We start from the raw sequence: 19,864 nt of genomic DNA, 5'->3' as shown, positions 1-19,864 counted from the left end.
ACCAGAAACTTTTTAAAGTGCTGGCTGATTGGCTGAATCCCCTAGAGGTGATCCCTCTGCATTAGCAGCATTGAGAGACAAGGTGGGTGATGTAACATCTTTTATTGGACCAACAACTGTGTGGCTCAAAAGCTTGTCTCTCTCTTGCCAACAGAAGCTGGTCCAATAAAAGATATCACCTCACCCACATTGTCTCTCTGATATCCTAGAACCGATACAGCTACAAGTACACTGCATTAGCAGAACTGAGGCACGCTGGTAGGTAACAGCATGGCCTAGGACAGTAACATGGATTCACTGACACACCTTTCTGGTATACTATAGGTTATTAAAATTATTGTTTGCTGCAGGGTTTTTTCCTTAAACACAGTGACAAGCACGTAAGGCACTTTACAGAAACAAACAGAAAACCATGGTGCCTGCCTGGAAGCGTCTACAATCTAATTTTAAACAGCATGCTGGAGACAACTAAACAAGGGCAAGTATTATAGCGATGCAATCACAAGGTTACTCCATTTAGATATGTGTGCATCTTGATGGTCCAATCTGGAAGGGGCTCATTTATTTATCATGGAGACAGGCTCCTGGGAGAGGGGGGGGAGAACCTCTCATTAAAACACTGTATTCAAATCAAACCGAGAGCCCTGTGGTTAGCTTTCAGCAGCCAGTTTAAGGGCAAGGAGACAGTACAAAGGGGATAGAGGTAAGTGGGTGAGACCATTTTGAACAGCCATCAACTGCATTAGCTCCCAGCAAGTTAGAGGGAAGCTGCATTAGTGGTCTTACCACAGGTGCAAAATGTTGCGACCACAGGTGTATGTGGAGAGTAGTGCTTTAGAAATGAAAAAGAAATATCCTGTTACAAGATGGGGAGAAAGTCATCTAAATTCCAGTGTAATTCCAGGGCCCGAGTGTACCCTTGTGCCATAGGGAAGTTAAGAGCACTCTGTATGGGGGAAGGAGTACGATTCGCATATAGTTCATTGCAGGATCAGGGCCTAAACCAAATGCTAGATACTATAGTTATTTATCTGTTGCTGAGGTATGCAAACGAAAGTCGGCTGTAATCTGAGGAAAAGGAAGCCTGAGGATAAAAATTACAAATATTTGTTAGTCAAAAGACTCAGCCTATAGGAAGGGTCTCAATTTTTTTTGAATTTCAGACGCCATTTCCATACAGGAAAATAGGCACTAAGCTCTTCATAGTCAATGCAAATGTTGCCTGGCACTAGGTCAAGGCAGCTGCCATGCTGAGAAATGACCTGAAATACATTGATCATTTGACTTCCCTTCAATCTCATGCTATTAGGCCAATAAACCAAAGTAGAGCTACAACTTAACAAGCCATGTCTAGTATCTTTACACACTTAGCATTACAATTTAATTAGCCTTACTTGTCAGTTTAAGACGGAAAAAAAAAAAACCCCTAATTTTTTCTTTACTCTGAAACGACTACGTCCAAATCCCTATACAAGAAGTAATAAAAATCGCTGGGTTTCTGGTAGCAATAACAAAAACGAGGGCAAGATTAACTCTTATGCTTTTATGGCAAACAATCAAAAGCAGATGTTTGAGAATACAAGTGAGATGTCAAAGTGGTTAAAAAGAGCTTTTCAAAACCAAATGCAACTGATTAATTTATGGCTTGATCCAACCATTACTCTCGCCCTTCTCAAAGTTCAATCATTCCCCCAAACGGGTGGAGGAAATTTACTCTAAAACTTTTACTCAATACAGGTTGAAGTTAAGGGGACTTAAGTACTTGCTTAAGTGCTGTGAGCAGAAGTTTCACGTTACATTCCCCAGCATTCTGGAGCAAGACATCATTTTTCAGTCACACAAGGAGTCTGCAGTGATAAATCTATAGCCATCCTTGCACTCCGGGGAGCAGAGCACTTTTTAAAAGAACATTTTAGAATAGATACACAGATAGGAAGTTAACTTTTCAGCTATTTCCAAAATATGGGGGAAGAGAATGGCAGTTCTGAAAATGGGATCCATCCTTACATTGTACAAACCAGAATCTCATCTGAAGGTTTTCCCTTGACATAAAGGGTATATCTCTACCGCATGTTTCTTTTGGCGCCGACTAGATTACATACAAGTGCAGGCCTCCCCCACGCCGCACAGGCATAAGGAGCAGTGCAGCTGGAAACACACAGCTTGGGTAAGGAGAGCAAAGGCACGCCTGGGTACACACTGAGTACACACCCTATACACCTTTCTACTCACCCAAGCCACGTCCCCCTTTCCTCATTTTTTTAGCAGTGTAGTGTCCTGCTGCCTCCATGCTACCAGAGCCATTCCCTGCCCCAGGGAAAGGCTCTACCAGCTCCCCGTTGCTGGAGCCTTTCACCACAGCAGGGAAAAACTCCAGCAGGGGAAAGGCCCTGGTAGCAGGTTTCCCCACTGCCTCCTTCCTGCCATAGCCTTTTCTCCCTGGCAGCACGGAGTCTTTCATTGACACATGTAACTACACACTATACCACCACAGAGTGGACGTGGTGTGCTCTTCATTGCAGTGTCCCACTACACATATTCTACACAACACTGGTGTGCTGGGTAGAGCTAGCCAAAGTTGTCCAGATTTCCTTGTCTGCGAGGTAACAGAATTGCTTGTGCACGAAATGCATGTTAGCATGTTCACCTCCTGCCGAAAAGTATCACGGGAAGATGATGCACAGTATTTTAAATGGAGGGCTCAATCCTTTAAAACCTGTCTCATGAGCAATCTTTACTCATGTAAGCAAACTCACTGAAGTCAATGACATTACTCACTTGTGTACATGTGGGCACATTTTTGCAGGTTGAGCTCCTAGCTCTCAATGCAACAGAGGCTCGCCCAAAGTGGTCCTCATCACATCCCTCTATAAAAGGAAACTAGATTTATCACTAGTGGGAAAGGCATTTTGTATTGTGTTAACTGAAAACTGTTTTCTCAGATGTGCATTTCAATAAGCCTCAAACAGGATTATTTTGCTGTAAATAATGTAAATTAGGCAAGTTTTGCTCCTGAGCTTCCCACGTGTAAATAGGATTTTTCAAGCCTTTCCAGACTATCTGGGGGGACAACAAAAACAACAGTTACCTACCTCTCGTAACTGTTGTTCTTTGAGATGTGTTGCTCATGTCCATTCCAAGTAGGTGCGTACGTACCATGTGCACAGGCATTGGAACGTTTTATCCCTCAGCGATACCCGGCAGGTTGGCTGTGGAGCCCCCTGGAGTTGCACCTTCATGGCGATGTACATAGATCCCTGCCAACTCCTACCTCTTCAGTTCCTTCTTGCCAGGTACTCTGACAGAGGGGAGGCGGGCGGGTCTTGGAATAGACGTGAGAACACATCTCGAAGAACAACAGTCATGAGAGAAAAATGGTTACCCATCATTTTGTAACTGTTGTTCTTCGAGATGTGTCACTCATGTCCATTCCATTGTAGGTGTGCGCATACTCACATGCACAGCCGTAGGAGACTTTTGCCTTAGTGGTACCCATAGGGCCGACTGCGACGCCCTTTCGAGTGCCGCGTTCATGCCGCGGTATATCAGGCGCCGTGAGCCCTGCACCCTCTCGGTTCCTTCTTGCCAACAACTCTGACAGAGGAGCAGGAGAGCGGGTAATGGAATGGACATGAGCAACACATCTCGAAGAACAACCATTATAAAAAGGTGGGTACCCATTTTTTCTTCAAGTGCTTGCTCGTGTCGATTCCATTGTAGATGACTCAAGCAGAATCCACAGCTGGGTGTGGACGCAGCTGGACTTTGTCCTTATAGAAGACCATATAAGGGGGCTCAGACGTGAGCACCCTGATTTTGGACATCGTTCAGGTTGAGATTAGAGCAACCAAAACAGAGACCTTCCTGGAGAGAAGCAGAAGGGAACGGGGGGCCCTGTGAGTCTGGACAGCACAAAGTTCAGGTCTCAAGGAGGGACTGGGTCCCGGACACATGGGTAAAGACACTCCAGACCTTTCAGGAACTGCACTGTCATGGGATGGGCAAAGAGTGACCTACCATGAAATAGGGGATGGAAAGCCAAGACGGCCACTAGGTGCACCTTTACTGAGGATAGCGACAGGCCCTGGAGCCTCAGATATAGCGAATAGTACAGGTTGACTTGCAGAGGGACCTCCTTCACCTGGATGCGGCGATCCGAGACCCAACACGTTAACCATTTCCATTTTTCTACATAGGTAGCCCTGATGGAGGGTTTCCTGCTGCCCAGCAGGATCTGCTAGACACTGGCGGAACACTGCTGCTCCTCCCCGCTCAGCCATGTGGAAACCAAGCCGTTAGGCACAGCGCCACCAGGTTCGGATGCAGCAGGTGCCCGTGGTTCTGGGACAGCAGATCTGGCTGAAGAGGCAGCTGCAACGGGGTGGCTGCCGACAGACTCAGGAGCATGGCGAACGAGTGCTGACAAGGCCACACTGGAGCTATGTGGATGATGGCTGATTTGTCTTGCTTCATCTTGAGCAGAACTCTGTGGATCAGCGGCACAAAAATGAGCGCTCCCGACCATGGGATCAGGAAGGCGTCTGACAGGGAGCCCTTGGCTCTGCCCAGCAAACAGAACAGAACATGTGGCACTTCCTGTTCTGTCTGGACGCAAAACAGGTTCACTTACTGAGCCCCCACCTGTGAAAACTAGGCGGACCACCTCTGGATGAAGCGACCATTTGTGGCAAGATGAGAAGGATCTGCTGAGGCGATCCACCAAAGTCCCAGAGGCTGAGAGCTTTCCAATCCCGACAAAGGGCTGAAGACCTGGCACCGCCCTGCCTGTTGATGTAATACATCGCAGCTGTATTGTCCATCGGGACCTGCATCGCCCTGCCCTTCAGATGGGGCAAGAACACCTGGCATGTCATGCAAACCGCTCTGAGCTCCCTGATATTGAAATGAAGGGCCAGGTCATGTTGCAGCCAATGGCCCTGAGTGTCGAGCTGGCCCTGATGGGCTCCTTAACACAGGTCTGATGCACCTAAGACCAAGGTGAGTGTGTGGAGGGGGGGAAATCGCAAAAGGGACTCCCTACAGTACCGACTTGGGATCCTGCCATGACTCACCATCGTGGGCAGGAGGAAGGAACTGAGAGGGCGCAGGGCCAGTGGCGCTTGATATACCATGCCATGAGCACAGCACTCCAGAGGGTGCCAGTCCAACGGGTACTGGGCAAAAGTCTCCAACGGCCGCACACATGGGTACACGCACACCTACAATGGAAATCGACATGAGCAAGCACTCAAAGAACCACCATTATTTTTTCTTTGAATGACTGCTCATGTCAATTCCAAGTAAATGACTCTCAGGCATTACCTAGGAGATGGGATCAGAGTTTATGGAATTGCTGATTGTAGAACTGCTCTGCCAAAAGCTGCATCATCTCTGGCCTGCTGTGTAATGGCGTAATGCAATATAAAAGTGTGGATCAATGACCATGTCGCTGCCTTGCATATGTCTCGGATAGGAGTTTGTGTCAAGAATGCCACTGAGGATATTTGGGTCCTTGTGGAGTCTGCTGTCAGCGCGGGGGCGGGTATCTTTGCCAAGTCATAGCATGCCTGGACACAGGACGTGATCCAAGAAGAGATCCTTTGGGATGAGAGTGGAAGCCCCTTCATGCGCTCCATAATTGCAATGAAGAATTGCATTAATTTTCGAAATGGCTTTGTTCTTTCAATGTAGAAGGCTAATGCTCGTCTGACATCCAGGGAGTAGAGCATTCATTCCCTGTTGCTAGGATGTGGCTTAGGAAAGAACGCAGGAAGAAAAATGTCCTGGTTCGTGTGGAACTGAGAAACCACCTTTGGGAGGAAGGTCGGGTGCAGTCGCAACTGCACCTTGTCCTTATAGGAGGCTGTGTTCAGGGGTTCCGAGGTTAAGACCTTAAGCTCAGACACCCTCCTGGCTGAAGTCATAGCTACTAAGAATGCTACTTTCCAGGAAAGGTAGAGGGAGCATATTGCTAAGGCCTCGAAAGGAGGTCTCATCAGTCTAGAGAGCACACGGTTGAGATCCCATGGGGGAATTGGCTGTTTTACTTGAGGGTACAGCCTATCTAATCCCTTGAAGAATTGGCCCATCATGGAGTTTGTGAAAACTGAGAGACCATCTGAACCAGGGTGGAAAGCTGAAATAGTGGCTAGCTGCACTTTTATTGATCATACCAACAGATCTTGCTGTTTTAGATGCAACAGTCTAGTATAAAAGGAATCGATGTCTGTAAGGGTGGAGTGTGATTTTGTAATGCCCAAACTGAGAATCTTTTCCACTTGTCCAGATAAGTGGCCCTAGCGGATGACTTCCTGTTCCTAAGGAGGACCTCTCTAACAAGGTCTGAGCATGTGAGCTCCGAGGGGTTTAGCCACGGAATTTCCATGCTGCGAGATAGAGAGACTGCAGATTGGGAGCTGGAGACAGCTGTGGTCCTGGGTGATTAAGTCCAGGACCAAGAGCAAGGTTATAGGTGCGTCCACTGACAGGTCTAGAAGCATGGTGAACCAGTGCTAGTGGGGCCACACTGGTGCTATTAAGATCATGGCATGGGTTTTAAACAGGATCCGCATGGCTTAAACCCCTGAGACCGAGGGGAAACATAGTGGGGGAAAAGCCCCAACTGAAACGTAACTAAAAACTACTTGACTAACTAATACTAAGTTTTTAACTATTTACAGGAATAACAAGAAAGAATTCACTAGGGGATTGCCTGCTGTAGCAAGAGAGCTGCTCCAACGACTGTCACTGTCAGTAAGAAGGAACTGAAGAGGCGGTGGGTAGGTAGGGATCTATATACACCACCATGAAGGTGCGACTCCAGGGGGCTCCATGGCCAACTCGATGGGTACCACTAGGGGGAAAAGCTTCTGATGACTGGCAGGTGGTGCGCGCACACCTCGTTGGAATTATTCAAAGAAGAATATCTATTTGTTTGTGTATAAGTAGGTGGGTCGGACTCACCAACAAGAGCTGTTTTTTGCCTGACCAAGAAAGGCTGCTTCCTAAGCCTGCCAAACTCAAATCTCAGATCTTCATCAAACTGGAAGCCATCCAACAAGCAGCACTGCATCTGCACTGATATGCTGCACCACTAGGTAAGATGTGAACCCTTCTTTACAGGGCAACAGGGGCTTGATTTTGTATCCTTTGAGTCACTGGCATCAGGTTAGAAACTGTATGTTTGGAGTAGATGTGGCTAATCATTTTCTTCCCCTTTTCAAATGCTGAGAGGTCTAGAACAGTTTACTTTTCTTTTGGCATAGGATTCTAGCCTGGAACATAATCACACAAATACTGCCGTGCCAAGGCAAGCGTACAAGAAGCATTCAGCATGTTTGGCTTCAAAGTTTTGGTTTTTGTTTTCTTAACTTTTTTTTTTTTTTAAACTTTCCAAGTATTGAAAAGGAAAGAAAATGTATTGCATATAAATCTCACCAAAAAAAATGATATCTTCAGCAAAGGCAGACCACAGCTGAAAGCCTTACAAAAAAATCCAAATATTTTTAAATCACTCCCCTCTCCTCCAACTTATCTTTTCACAGGAACTTTTGTCTACCCATAATAAATTGAAAAAAGCATGTTTTGCCTTACATATATTTTTTGCTTTTGGTTTCACGTTAAACTGCGCCAGATTCAAACCCCAGGGCACACGGGTGAATGATTTACATCCCCTCTTCCCAGAGGGGATGCTGTGTTGGTGAAAGCATTCACTGATGGGGGATGGTGAGTGACAGGTGGCACACAGAAGAGATTTACTACGACAGCTTTATTTGACAGAGTTCCATGGAAGCCTTGCTAATGGAATCTCCTCAGGAGACTCACTGAATCACTCAGGCCATGTCTACACTACAGCATAAAATTGAAATTATTAAAACCGGTTTTATAAAACTGGTTTTATAAAATCGATTTTACGCGTCCACACTAGGGCACATTAATTCGATGGTGTGCGTCCATGGTCCTAGGCTACCATCGATTTCCAGAGTGGTGCACTCTGGGTAGCTCAGTAAAAGAATGAGACCAATAACTTCGATTTCCATCCACACTAACCCTAAATCGATATAGTAATATCGATTTTAGGGTTACTCCTCTCGTTGGGGAGGAGTACAGAAATCAATTTTAAGAGCCCTTAAAATCGATTTAAAGTGCCTTGTAGTGTGGACGGCTACAGCGTTAAATCGATTTAACGCTGTTTAAATCGATTTAATGCTGTAGTGTGGACCAGGGGTGTAACCAACCTCACCCACTTCACAGGTGGTGCCCATCAACTCCAAGGCCCGCTCAACAGCGGTGCTTACAGAGGGCATATGCTGGTATACCCTGTACTCCAAGAGGGAAAGTGAATCAGGTCCTTTGTTTAAAGGTTAGTATTTTATTTTTAAATCAATATTAAGAGGCGACCTCCAAGTAATAGACTAGCACCTCTCTAGTTCACACATGACTGGCAGACCCAATGAGAATTACTGAATTTTGTCAATTAGTGAACAAACAATCCAAAAAGCCAGGCTAATGCACCACACACACACACAAAATGTACCTGTATTCATTTCCTTTGACAGGTGCAGTTTGGTTTTAATTATTTAAAACGCTCTGTACTCAGATATACTGGAATATATTTTGTGAGAAATAACCAAGTCTCAGTAATATGAGAGTTGAGCATAGTGCTCAGCTATTACATTTTGGATGAGATATGGGGAGCGAGACTATTTTTTTAGTACAAATTATGTGAACTAACAGGAACGGCCCAGATGCCTCTGCAGAACGGTCTAACCAACCCAACTAATGCCCTCAATCCTGCACAGACTTACATGTGTGCTTAACATTATGAGTAGCCCTATTGAAAACAATGGAACTACTCCAAGTGAAGAAAGTTAAGCATGTGCTTGAGTCTTTGTAGGATCAAGGCCTTAGGCCTCAATTCAGCAAAGCATGGAAACACCTATCTCACTTTAAGCACACAATCGGTTTCACTAAGGTTAATAGGACTAAATTATAAGCCTAATCATTCTTCTGGATCAGGACTTACTTACTGTACTATGCTACTTACTATAATGCCTACTGCTTACGGTGTTGCATGAGCCCATCCATCCCAACGGGTTTACTTATAGCAGTAAACCCAGTGCTGTTGGCAGCGAGGAATTGCAGGAACAGATGTCAGGAGAGACCATCAGCACCTGGACAATTGGAAACTCAGCTCTTTTAGGTTCCCTCTAAGTGCCAAAATGTTCAACCCTATCGAAGGCAGCCACTTTGTCCAACCACCACCAATACTATGCCCTAGCATGCACTATAGTCTTACCGCATGCTCTGGGTAGCTGGGCTATAGGGGTTCAGAAACAATGGGGAGGGGTTAAGCGCATGCTTCATTTGTAATATGCAAGTACTCCCACCGACTCCAAGCCCAAATTGCTTTGCTGGGTTAGGGCCAGAGTGGACTGAGTCCTTGGTTGGGTTCACTTTAGGTCAGTTCTTTAATGTTACTTGACATTATTATTCTTCTGCAACAGGAGCATTACATCAGCAGGGAAAGGCAGAGTGTGGCGCAATATTTGGGACGTTTAAAGTCTGTTTTCAGTTTGCTGTGATGTAAGGAACACAGGTCCTGATCAAATGCTCATTGAAGTCAGTGGGAGCCTTTCTAGCATATATCTGAAGAATTCTGGTATTAGGTTAGTAGCTTTAATTTTAAACTCTAATGGAAACTCTTTAAAAAATATAGGATTTCTAACTGTTTTGTAAGGAGTATATGTTTATTGTACTCATTATTCTAATCTTAGAATTTGAACCCCCATCTTGCAAAGACTTACACATGTTTAATTTTACACACTCTGAGGAGTCCCACTAAATATGTACATGTACAAGTCTTTATAGGATCAAGGCCTTAGCTTGTATCAAATGGATTAAATAATAATCTTGTATTTAACTGATAACTATACTGCTTCTCATCCTGTTTCTAGACCACCAATTTCAATCTGAAATATTTATATTCTGCCTAAATTAAAACATAAATTGCAAGGAAAAATTAAGCAAACTTTAAATCATGTAATAATTTAATTTTTTTATGTGAAATAGAAGTGGTCAGGTTTCAGAGTGGTAGCTGCGTTAGTCTGTATCAGCAAAAACAATGAGGAGTCCTTGGGGCACCTTAGAGACTAACAAATGTATTTGGGCATAAGCTATCGTGGGCTAGAGCCCACAATGCAGGAATTCATGGCAGCAGCCTTTTTAATATTATGAAGACTGTGCTTCTAAAAAGTGGTCTACTACAATATAAATTTGATTAGTTTTAATTATGTTTTAATGTCTTTTTGAACAGATCATGTTTCAACATGTGGCTGCAAGCTTAACATTTGGCTGCAAAAGGGAGAAACTGCAAAATGCAATGCAGATAAACCACAAGCCTTTGTAAATTAATGTTTGGGGATGTAGTTGTGTGTTGATGGTATGTAACTAGTTACAAAAACAATCAAATAAATTTGCATACTGTATGTCAGTTATGCATTCTTTTAACCATATAATGCATGCCAAGTTTTAAAACAACTATATATAAACTTTATAAGTAACTGAATAATACAGAAAAACATATTGATTTGATGCAATAAATGCAGATCCATATAAAGAATAATGCGTTCCAGAACTCTTAAGCCTTTTTGGAAATAACTGTGCCTGTCAGGAACTCTGACTTTCCACCAGTTGCTGCTCCACATGCTATTGCCAATCAGATGCATTTGCTGTAGCACATTCCAAAGTTTACTAATTAATCTCTGCACTAAACCCCACCAATGGCTGTTTGCCATTTGAAATGATCATCACTTTTTATTTAAAGAGACAGTAAAGCCCATGCTCAAACTCAACCTTAACTCAAAAAAAAGTATCCAAGTTCCATTTTGCTAAATCCATTATAATCTTTTGCTGGAATTTCTTTGTAATAATTGGCCAAAGAAAACATGCTGAAACAAATAATAATTTAAAATGTCAATATAATGTAAGCAATTTAAAGAAAAAAATATGACTATGACAAGCTTAATAATGACTTTCATTTGGATACAAGAGTTAAATTCTGTAGTGGATATTAGTTGCAAACTTAAGAGAAAAAAATCAGTAGCATTTTTGCAAAGTGGCATACACATTTGAGTTCATATGTTCTGATGATTCCAAACACTCGATGCATTTCATGTTGTTTTAGATATTGATTTCATGCAGTACAATCTCTTTCACTGTTTTAACAGATTGCTCCCATTCAGCAGTGCATGCTAGCTCTGTGACCTTCACAATGACCTCTTCAAAAGCAGTTGTGCATTTTACTGTAGTGTAAATCCTCACAGACAAGTCAAACCTGTTCTTTTTGGCATCCAGCCCTTCAGATGAATACTCTGCTGAGATTTATTATGAAAGGGGAACGAAGGGGCATTATTGCACAACATTCATCCTTCCCATATATCTAAGCTTAATCTTTCACAACCTCTAAAGGCTTTTAAATAAACAGATACTCTCTTAATTACACAAGGGTTTCTTATTTACCACCGATTGTATGTCATTTTAAGGGTCATTCTTCATTCAGCAAAAACTAGAAACAAAACAGAAAAAGTCTGTGCGCTAAGGTGTTCTTTTATTATTACTAAGTAATAATAGTATTGCCTGTTACTATACACTAGGGATTCGTTTTTTCTAGTAAGCCTTCAGTTCCTACACTGAAGTATTATTCCATGTTGTTGTTATAACAGCACATATTGCCCTAAAAGGGTCCATTAATTATTTTTGTGATGCCATTAAGTTGTTACAGGATATTTGATGGTCTTCATAGATAATACACTGGCAATAAAACAATAATTAAAAGCATATCAACTTGTACTATCTATTGTCTGTTAATCTGAAATTTTTCAGAATGTGAAAAATATTTAAAAATTCACTTTCAAAGTCATTCCATGGAATATTGATGGTTGTCACTACATAGCAAAGAGCAGCTACCAAGGTGAGATTATCTGAACCAAAAATACAGTTCTTTTCAAGAATGTAAATAAAACCGTAGGCAAGCGGAGGATCCTATGATTTCAAAGAATTCTTCAAAACATTTAATCACAGGAACTATCACACACTTCACAGGTTTCAGAGTGGTGGCCGTGTTAGTCTGTATCAGCAAAAAGAACAAGGAGTCCTTGTGGCACCTTAGAAGCTAACAAATTTATTTGGGTATAAGCTTTCATGGGCTAAAACCCACTTCATCAGATGCATGGTGGGGAAGGGATAGCTCAGTGGTTTGAGCATTGGCCGTCTAAATCCAAGGATTGAGCTCACAACCCTGAGGGAGCCATTTAGGGATTTGGGGCAAATCTGTCTGGAGATTAGTCCTGCTTTGAGCAGGAGGTTGGACTAGATAGCCTCCTGAGGTCCCTTCCAACTCTGATATTCTATGCAGTGGAAAATACAGTAGGACGATATAAAAGGCCATCCTGATTATCACTACAAAAGTTTTTTTTCTCCTGATAATAGCCCACCTTAATTGATTAGTCTCATTACAGTTGGTATGGCAACACCCATTTTTTCATGTTCTCTGTGTGTTTGTGTGTGTGTATATATCTTCCTACTGTATTTTTCACTGCATGCACCCGATAAAGTGGGTTTTAGGCCCATGAAAGTTTATGCTCAAAGAAATTTGTTAGTCTCTACGGTGCCACAGGTACTCCTTGTTCTCTTTACACTATTCACAGTCATTCTTTAGGATTTGCTAATTGATCTATCACCAAAACTTTTCTTATAGGGGTAAATAAGAGAAGAACGAACTAATGCAGACACAGCAGTATTCTGGTCTGAGAATCAGGTTCAAACTAGCTTATCAGATAATCAGTCAGCATTAACAAAACTGAAATATGTTGATTCAGGTAAATATTCCCTTATCTAAACTGAATTCCTGTGAAAAGTTCCCTCACTCTCTCAACATCAGCTAAACATCCTTGCACAGGGGCAATGCTAATCTTCTCTGTATCGTTCCAATTTTAGTATATGTGCTGCCGAGGCAAACTGTCACAGGCAATTGAAAATGCATGAGGGCAATGCTCAAATTGGAAAAATAAAGAACTGGTATGCTTCTCACACACACACAGGCCATGTCTGGCACAAATATTCTCCCCTCTTCCAGAGTGCCAATAGGCCCTTCCCTGCCATTTCAGCTCCTCATTTCTGCTACCAAAATGCAATACAGTAGAGTACCTAATGGGTAAGACTTAGCAGTACACATATATAAAAAGGCACTGCCTTTAAGGTTATGCATCTTTTATTGCTTTCCCCCACTCCATTCCATCTTCCTCATATTAGATTTTTTCCTTTTTTTCCTGTTTCCTCTCTTTCTTCCCCTATCCCTCTCTTTCCTTGCTTCCCAGGCCCATCTTGCTATTTTTCATATGAACTCCCAGGTCCCCTGTGGGAATCCTCTGGTGGGTGTGGGATGTCCACTGAAGCTCATATGCTGTGATAGTCAACTGCATCCCAGGTTTTCCTTCTTTAGATTCCCTCCACTCCCATCCCAGGAAGTCTCCTGCTGCCCAGAGCAGGGCCTTTTGTAGGACTTCCAAGCCTCCCAGGCTAGGGCACAGAACAGAGGTGGTCTGCAGGTTTTAGACAGGTGGCTGGTGTGGCATACTGCCATAGATACCACCATACCATACCAGCCCAGTTTGAACTCCAAGGGCTCTTCCCACAGAAGACAAGACAATTTTTATAAAACTACAACTGTCATGTTCTCATGTCCTTCTAAACAAATACATATAAAAAAGGACAGGGCAGCAGTTCTTTGGAATGGCCAAAACAATGGATATGACAAAATTGTTCCATGTAGGCCTATTTATAAACACATTTCCAAAACCTCTGAATAAGATGATAAACAACAGTCCAATAATATCAGAGATTCACCATGCAGGGCTTGTAAGGCATAAGTTACTAGTTTAACTTTAATGGGGTTAAAAACCAAGGTAGCTGAACTGGTATTTAGACCAGGCCATTACATATTTTTTTACCACTCGGAACAGATTATAAAACCTCCTGAATTGAGATAGATTTCCCCTGGGGATAGGGAGAGTCTACGAGTGCCAAGACTCCTCCAAATATGGACCCAGACAGCAGATGCGTGAGCTGCAGTTGATGGGGCTCCTTGCTTACAGAGCACTCTCTGCTCTCCTGCTGACCCCCAAAGAGGCAAGTGAGGTCCATGCTAGGGAATGGGTGAAGACTGAACAGGTCAGGGGGAGGAGTGGACAAGACAAGACAAGACAAGACAAGACAAGACAAGACAAGACAAGACAATCTCCACTTTGGTCCTATGGAGACCCCAGCCCCCGAGTCACCACCACCAAAAAACAATGATCTTTAAAACAGCATCTCCCTTCGGCATCTGGGTGAAGCAGCAACCAAAAAAAGAGTCCCTGGTATTTTGTCTCTAAAGGAGCAACCCTCCCAGGGAGATGGCCAGGAATAACGCAAGATGGACAGATACATAGGGGTATGTGTCATGACCTTTTCTGTGAGCCAACTGTGGGGGTTAAAGCCCTGTTTCCCCTTAACCTATAAAATGAGGTATTGAGGGGCACAAAAAAATCACGCCAAGAATTCCCACACCAAGTTTCCTCCAGATTCCCCCAATGAAAGCAGGAGGAGTTCTGCCAGGGATTCCTAATGGGATCAGAATCAGGTCCTTAAGTACAGGAATTTCTACTCTAATGGATAAGTAAAGTAAAAAATGCTTTAGGATTTGCAAGCTGATCCATCATCAAGCCTTGCTGAAAACAAAGGAACTAACACAGAGCATCCTGAGCTGCAAATCATACAGAAGCTTAGTGTGTATGCTGGCACATGTTTATACTGAAAACATGGGCACGCCTGCATGTGTTCACACACACACACACACACACACACACACAGCATTGCTATCTGGGGCAAAAACTAGCTTAATGATGGAAAGGGTCATATGTCCACATTGATCCATTTAGATCTGTCAGCAGATCTCAGTAACAATACTGGTCACGTTGACTTGAGAATTGACTCCCGCAGTCATGGAAGGAATCATGTTTGCATGATTTCCCTCCTATACTTTGAGTCCTCCCTCCTCCAAGGGCTCAAATAGGGAGGATGGGCCTCAGCCTACCTGAAAATACTAAATCAAAAACATTAAGAAAATATGTCTACACAACCCAGCAGGTATAGAAGCATACACTGATTGTGCTGTTAAACATTTATTCTGCAATAAGCCATAGCTATTCCAAGGGTGTTACTTAAATATGACTCCACATAATATACTATACATATTATGCACAGATCAGAAAGGCTTTGTTTACACACACACACACACACACACACACACACACACACACACACACACACACAGAGTAAAGACAGGAGGGCTAGGCCTGTCTCCACCATCCTCTCCCAGCATTTTCAACACTCCTACACCCACCACATTAAAATCATAGAATCAAAGAAATGTAGGGCTGGAAGGGACCTCAGGAGGTCATCAAGTCCAGCCCCATGTGCCAAGGCAGGACCAAATAAACCTAGGTCCATCCCCATCAAATATCTGTCTACTGTTCTTAAAAGTCTCTAATGAAGGGGATTCTGCAACCTCCCTTGGTAATTTATTCCAGTATTTACTTCTCCTTATAGGTAGAAAGTTTTTTCCTAATATATAAGTGTGACAGACCCAAACCAATGGGGTACAGGAGTCTGGTAGAGGATAAATATACTGGTCACTGGGTGAGTAGTTTTCTGTTCCCTGAGTGACCAGAGCAGGGGCTGCACTAGAGTAATCAGGAACCTGCTAGAACCAATTAAGGCAGACAGGCTGATTAGAACACCTGCAGCCAATCAAGGCAGGCTAATCACGGCACCTGGGTTTAAAAAGGAGCTCACTCCAGTCAGGTAGGGGAGGAGCTAGAGGAGAGGAAGTGCATGTGAGGAGCTGGGAGTGAGAGGATGTGCTGCTGGAGGACTACAGAGTACAAGCATTATCAGACAACAGGAGGAAGGTCCTGTGGTGAGGATAAAAAAGGTGTTTGGAGGAGGCCATGGGGAAGTAGCCCAGGGAGTTGTAGCTGTCATGCAGCTATTACAGGAGGCACTACAGACAGCTGCAATCCACAGGGCCCTGGGCTGGAACCCTGAGTAGAGGGCAGGCCTGGGTTCCCCCCAAACCTCCCAACTCCTGATCAGACACAGGAGGAGTTGATCCAGATTGTGGGGAAGATCACTGAGGTGAGCAAACCTGCCAATAAGTGCAGGACCCACCAAGGTAGAGGAGGAACTTTGTCAAAGTAAGATAAATCTCCTTTTGCTGCAGATTAAGCTCATTACTTCTTGTCCTACCTTCAGTGGACATGGAGAACAATTGAACACCTTCTTCTTCATAACTGCCCTTAATGTATTTGAAGATTTATCAGGCTCCCCCTCAGTCTTCTTTTCTCAAAACGAAAAACATGCCTAATTTTTGTAACCTTTCCTCATAGGTCAGGTTTTCTAAACCTTTTACCATTTTTGTAGCTCTCCCCCAGACTCTCTCCAATTTGTCCATGTCCTTCTGGAAGTGTGTTGCCCAACAGTGGACATAGTACTCCAGCTGAGGCCTGACCAGTGCCAAATAGAGAGGGACAGTAACCTCTCATGTCTTACAAACAACACTTCTGTTAATACACCCCAGAACGATAGCCTGTTTTGCAACTGCATCATATTGTTGATTCATTCAGTTGGAGATCCAATATAACCCCCCAATCCTCTTCTGCCATATTCCCCATTTTGAAGCTGTGCATTTGAATTTCCTTCCTAAATGCAGTACTTTGCACTTGTCTTTACTGAATTTCATCTTATTGATTTCAGATCACTTCTTGAAAGATTGGAGATCATTTTGAATTCTAATCTGTACTCTGAAGTGCTTTCATTCCCCCCCCCCCCCAGCTTGGTGAAAGCCACCAATTTTATAAGCCAGTTTCTATTCTATTATCCAATACAACAATATCATCTTATATAATTAAATATTAAATAGTACCAGACCCAGGATTGATTCAAGGGACCCCACTAGATACGTTCCCCTAGTTTGACAGCATGTACAAGTCATTCTTGAAGTTAAGAAAAAGCCACACACAATGACTTTTCTACCTTCTTCCATCTCCTTCAGGGTCTACTTCACTATCTGAGAACAATATCTGGATTAGTATTCTCATAGCAACACTTCCAGCAAGTTGATGGTCCATTGCTTTACTTCTTACCAATTACTGCACATGCTGCAGAGTTCAGCTTCCTGTTCTTCAAATATAGACAAATTTTCCATATGTGACCTCTGAACTTCCATCTCCTGTCCATAACATAGCACTCACCTGCTTTGGCTCACTTAGTCTCTCTTGTCTCCCTAACATTCAAAAATCTTTTATATTTAAGGCAGAGCCTTCTTAAAGGATTACAATGAGTACATACATTATTCTCTCTCTAAGCCCCAACTCAGACTTAAAGCAGACAGGATTTTTAATAGATGTTCCTCAGCTGACATACAACAGAATATGTCACAAATTATACCAAGGCCTCACACATCCCACAAATACTAGAATCTATTTACAGGCACTGTGTTTATACACACAGGAAAACAGAGTAAAATTTAAAAAAAAGTTTAAACTTCACTGCACACTTAGGTATAGTCCCTACCTATGTTTATTTTCTTAAAAGAGAGCTGATCGAAATATAGATAAGCCACTAAACTTTCACAGATGAAGAAGTTTTAGCCTTAATAAGGGGGATTTCTCTTTCATGAGCAGCCAATACTGTCTATATTCCTTTCTAGCTACACCTTGACTGACTTTTTGAATCCAGGCTGGGCACATAGGGAATTCACCTTTTGATGTCCAATGCAGATTGCCTGAAACAATGTTCCCTTCGCCTGCCCTCAGCACCTGAACAAACATCATCATGAACATTATTATTTAGGTTCTTTGGTACAGAACATTGTCTCTTTGATCAACAATAACTTCCACTGTGATGTTTCTGAGCACGTAAAGAATACAGCTCAGGGAATATTGACTACTGAATACGTAGACACCCTTTTGAAACACATTTTTCTTTTTAGTCCCAAACATTTTATTTAAAAAGTGATCAAAAGAGTCTAACTCCTTTGAAACTCAGATATACAGCTACCTATTTTCTTTTATTATACATGTATACATACACACACTAATTTAGGCCCAAATTTAGGATTAAAGAGGAAAAAAGATTAACAAATCAGAGGTCCCTGAACAAGGTGCTACAAATTCCCTCCTTATAAATTGAAATATCTACCAAAAGATGTTACCTATAACAAACAAACAAACATACATCAAAGTGTCAGAGGGGTAGCCGTGTTAGTCTGGATCTGTAAAAGCAGCAAAGAATCCTGTGGCACCTTATAGACTAACAGACGTATTGGAGCATAAGCTTTCATGGGTGAATACCCATTTCATCAGATGCATCAAAGTGCTGTACTGCAACCTTTATATCCTTTACAACAATGGAAGAGGTTCAAGTCCACTAGGGTCCAGAATAAGAGAGAGCATTCCTAGCTCTATTAAGATATATGCTAACGAGGGTAAACTTGATGTATGCATGGGAGGAGAGGGAGGGAAAGACATTTAAAGCAGCTCCAAAACAACTGCTTGGTCACCTGACTATCAGTATATTGAGCCTGGTCACAAGACTAGAACCCATGAAAGTCATCACTGAGACTAATGCAAGATAACAATTTCCCTATGTTATTCCATGGATTAGGGAAATTTGAAGGAAACTATTAAGTTTAAGCTTGAACCTCAACTGAAGTCTTTCACATTTACAAACCCCTCAGAATGTTCAAATGAAGGCACTCGGGCATACCAGTGTGAAATGATACTTTGTGGAAACAGAAAGTCACTTGGGTAAAAATCTCACCCTGTCTCTTGAAAAAACATCATCATCTTTAGGAGACCTCATGAACAAGGATTTTAAAAAGAAATGGAGCAACGGCCAGCAGAAGAAACTCTCAGCAGTTGAAAGAGGAGCTCAGAATGCCACCAAACTTACCGCTGTACAATACAAAGCTTGAAACTTCTGCCAAGTGATGCAGCATTTTATGGACATGGTGCAAATGACGTTCAAGAGCAAAAGTAGCAACTTGTGGCTACCAACTGCAAATGTCTCAAGAGCCAGATCATAAAAGGAGTACTCTCTACCACTTGGCCAAATCAAAGCTTCAGGAAACTGGAATGAAGATTCATACACAGTACTCTCTACCACTTGGCCAAATCAAAGCATCAGGTAACTGGAATGAAGATTCATACACAGACAGACAAATGTCCTTGATCTTATTATTGTGCTGAAAGGATGGCTTTCTCTAGGTCTGTTGGCCTACTAGGCAGCTCCCTCAAAATTGGATGCAGCGCAGCTGAAAGGCTAACTTAAAGGCAATTGCATACCTCTTTGCCAATTCTCCCTTCCCAGCCAAATCAGTCAAGGTGGCCAGACCTCTCTCAAGTAAGCAAGAAGAGGACGAAATAGAAATGTCAGGCAAATGACTTCAAGTCTCTTGATCCGATGATGCTGACTGGAGACAAGATGCGGCGTATCTTAGGTCGATTTACCTAGCCATGAGGACGCCGGCAAGTCAACTGCTGCCGCTCCCCCATCAACTCCACTTCCGCCTCTTGCCGCGGTGGAGTTCCGGAGTCAACAGCAGAGTGATCAGGGATCGATTTTATCGTGTCTACACTAGACACGATAAATTGATCCCCGATAGATCGATCACTACCTGATCCAGCGGGTAGTGTAGATGTACCCAAAGTCAAACCTCATTAATTCTTTTGCATTTGAGCCTGCCTTAAAGGTTTTCAATTTA

The 19,864-nt window shown here is 42.9% G+C and overlaps 1 protein-coding gene and 1 non-coding gene across 3 annotated transcripts in view; both read right to left on the bottom strand.

Moving 5' to 3' along the window:
- Positions 1-19,864, bottom strand: part of MNAT1 (MNAT1 component of CDK activating kinase) — a 201,981-nt gene that overhangs the window by 72,639 nt on the left and 109,478 nt on the right. The gene's annotated exons all lie outside the window — the stretch shown is intronic.
- Positions 12,913-13,018, bottom strand: LOC115651766. The gene has a single exon (XR_004000434.1). It is a non-coding gene; the product is annotated as a U6 spliceosomal RNA (small nuclear RNA).

The sequence above is a fragment of the Gopherus evgoodei genome, chromosome 4, assembly GCF_007399415.2.
Source record: "Gopherus evgoodei ecotype Sinaloan lineage chromosome 4, rGopEvg1_v1.p, whole genome shotgun sequence".
Classification (NCBI taxonomy): domain Eukaryota; kingdom Metazoa; phylum Chordata; order Testudines; family Testudinidae; genus Gopherus; species Gopherus evgoodei.
The sequence above is the reverse complement of the archived record's forward strand: the minus strand, read 5'-3'. Positions and strand labels throughout refer to the sequence as shown.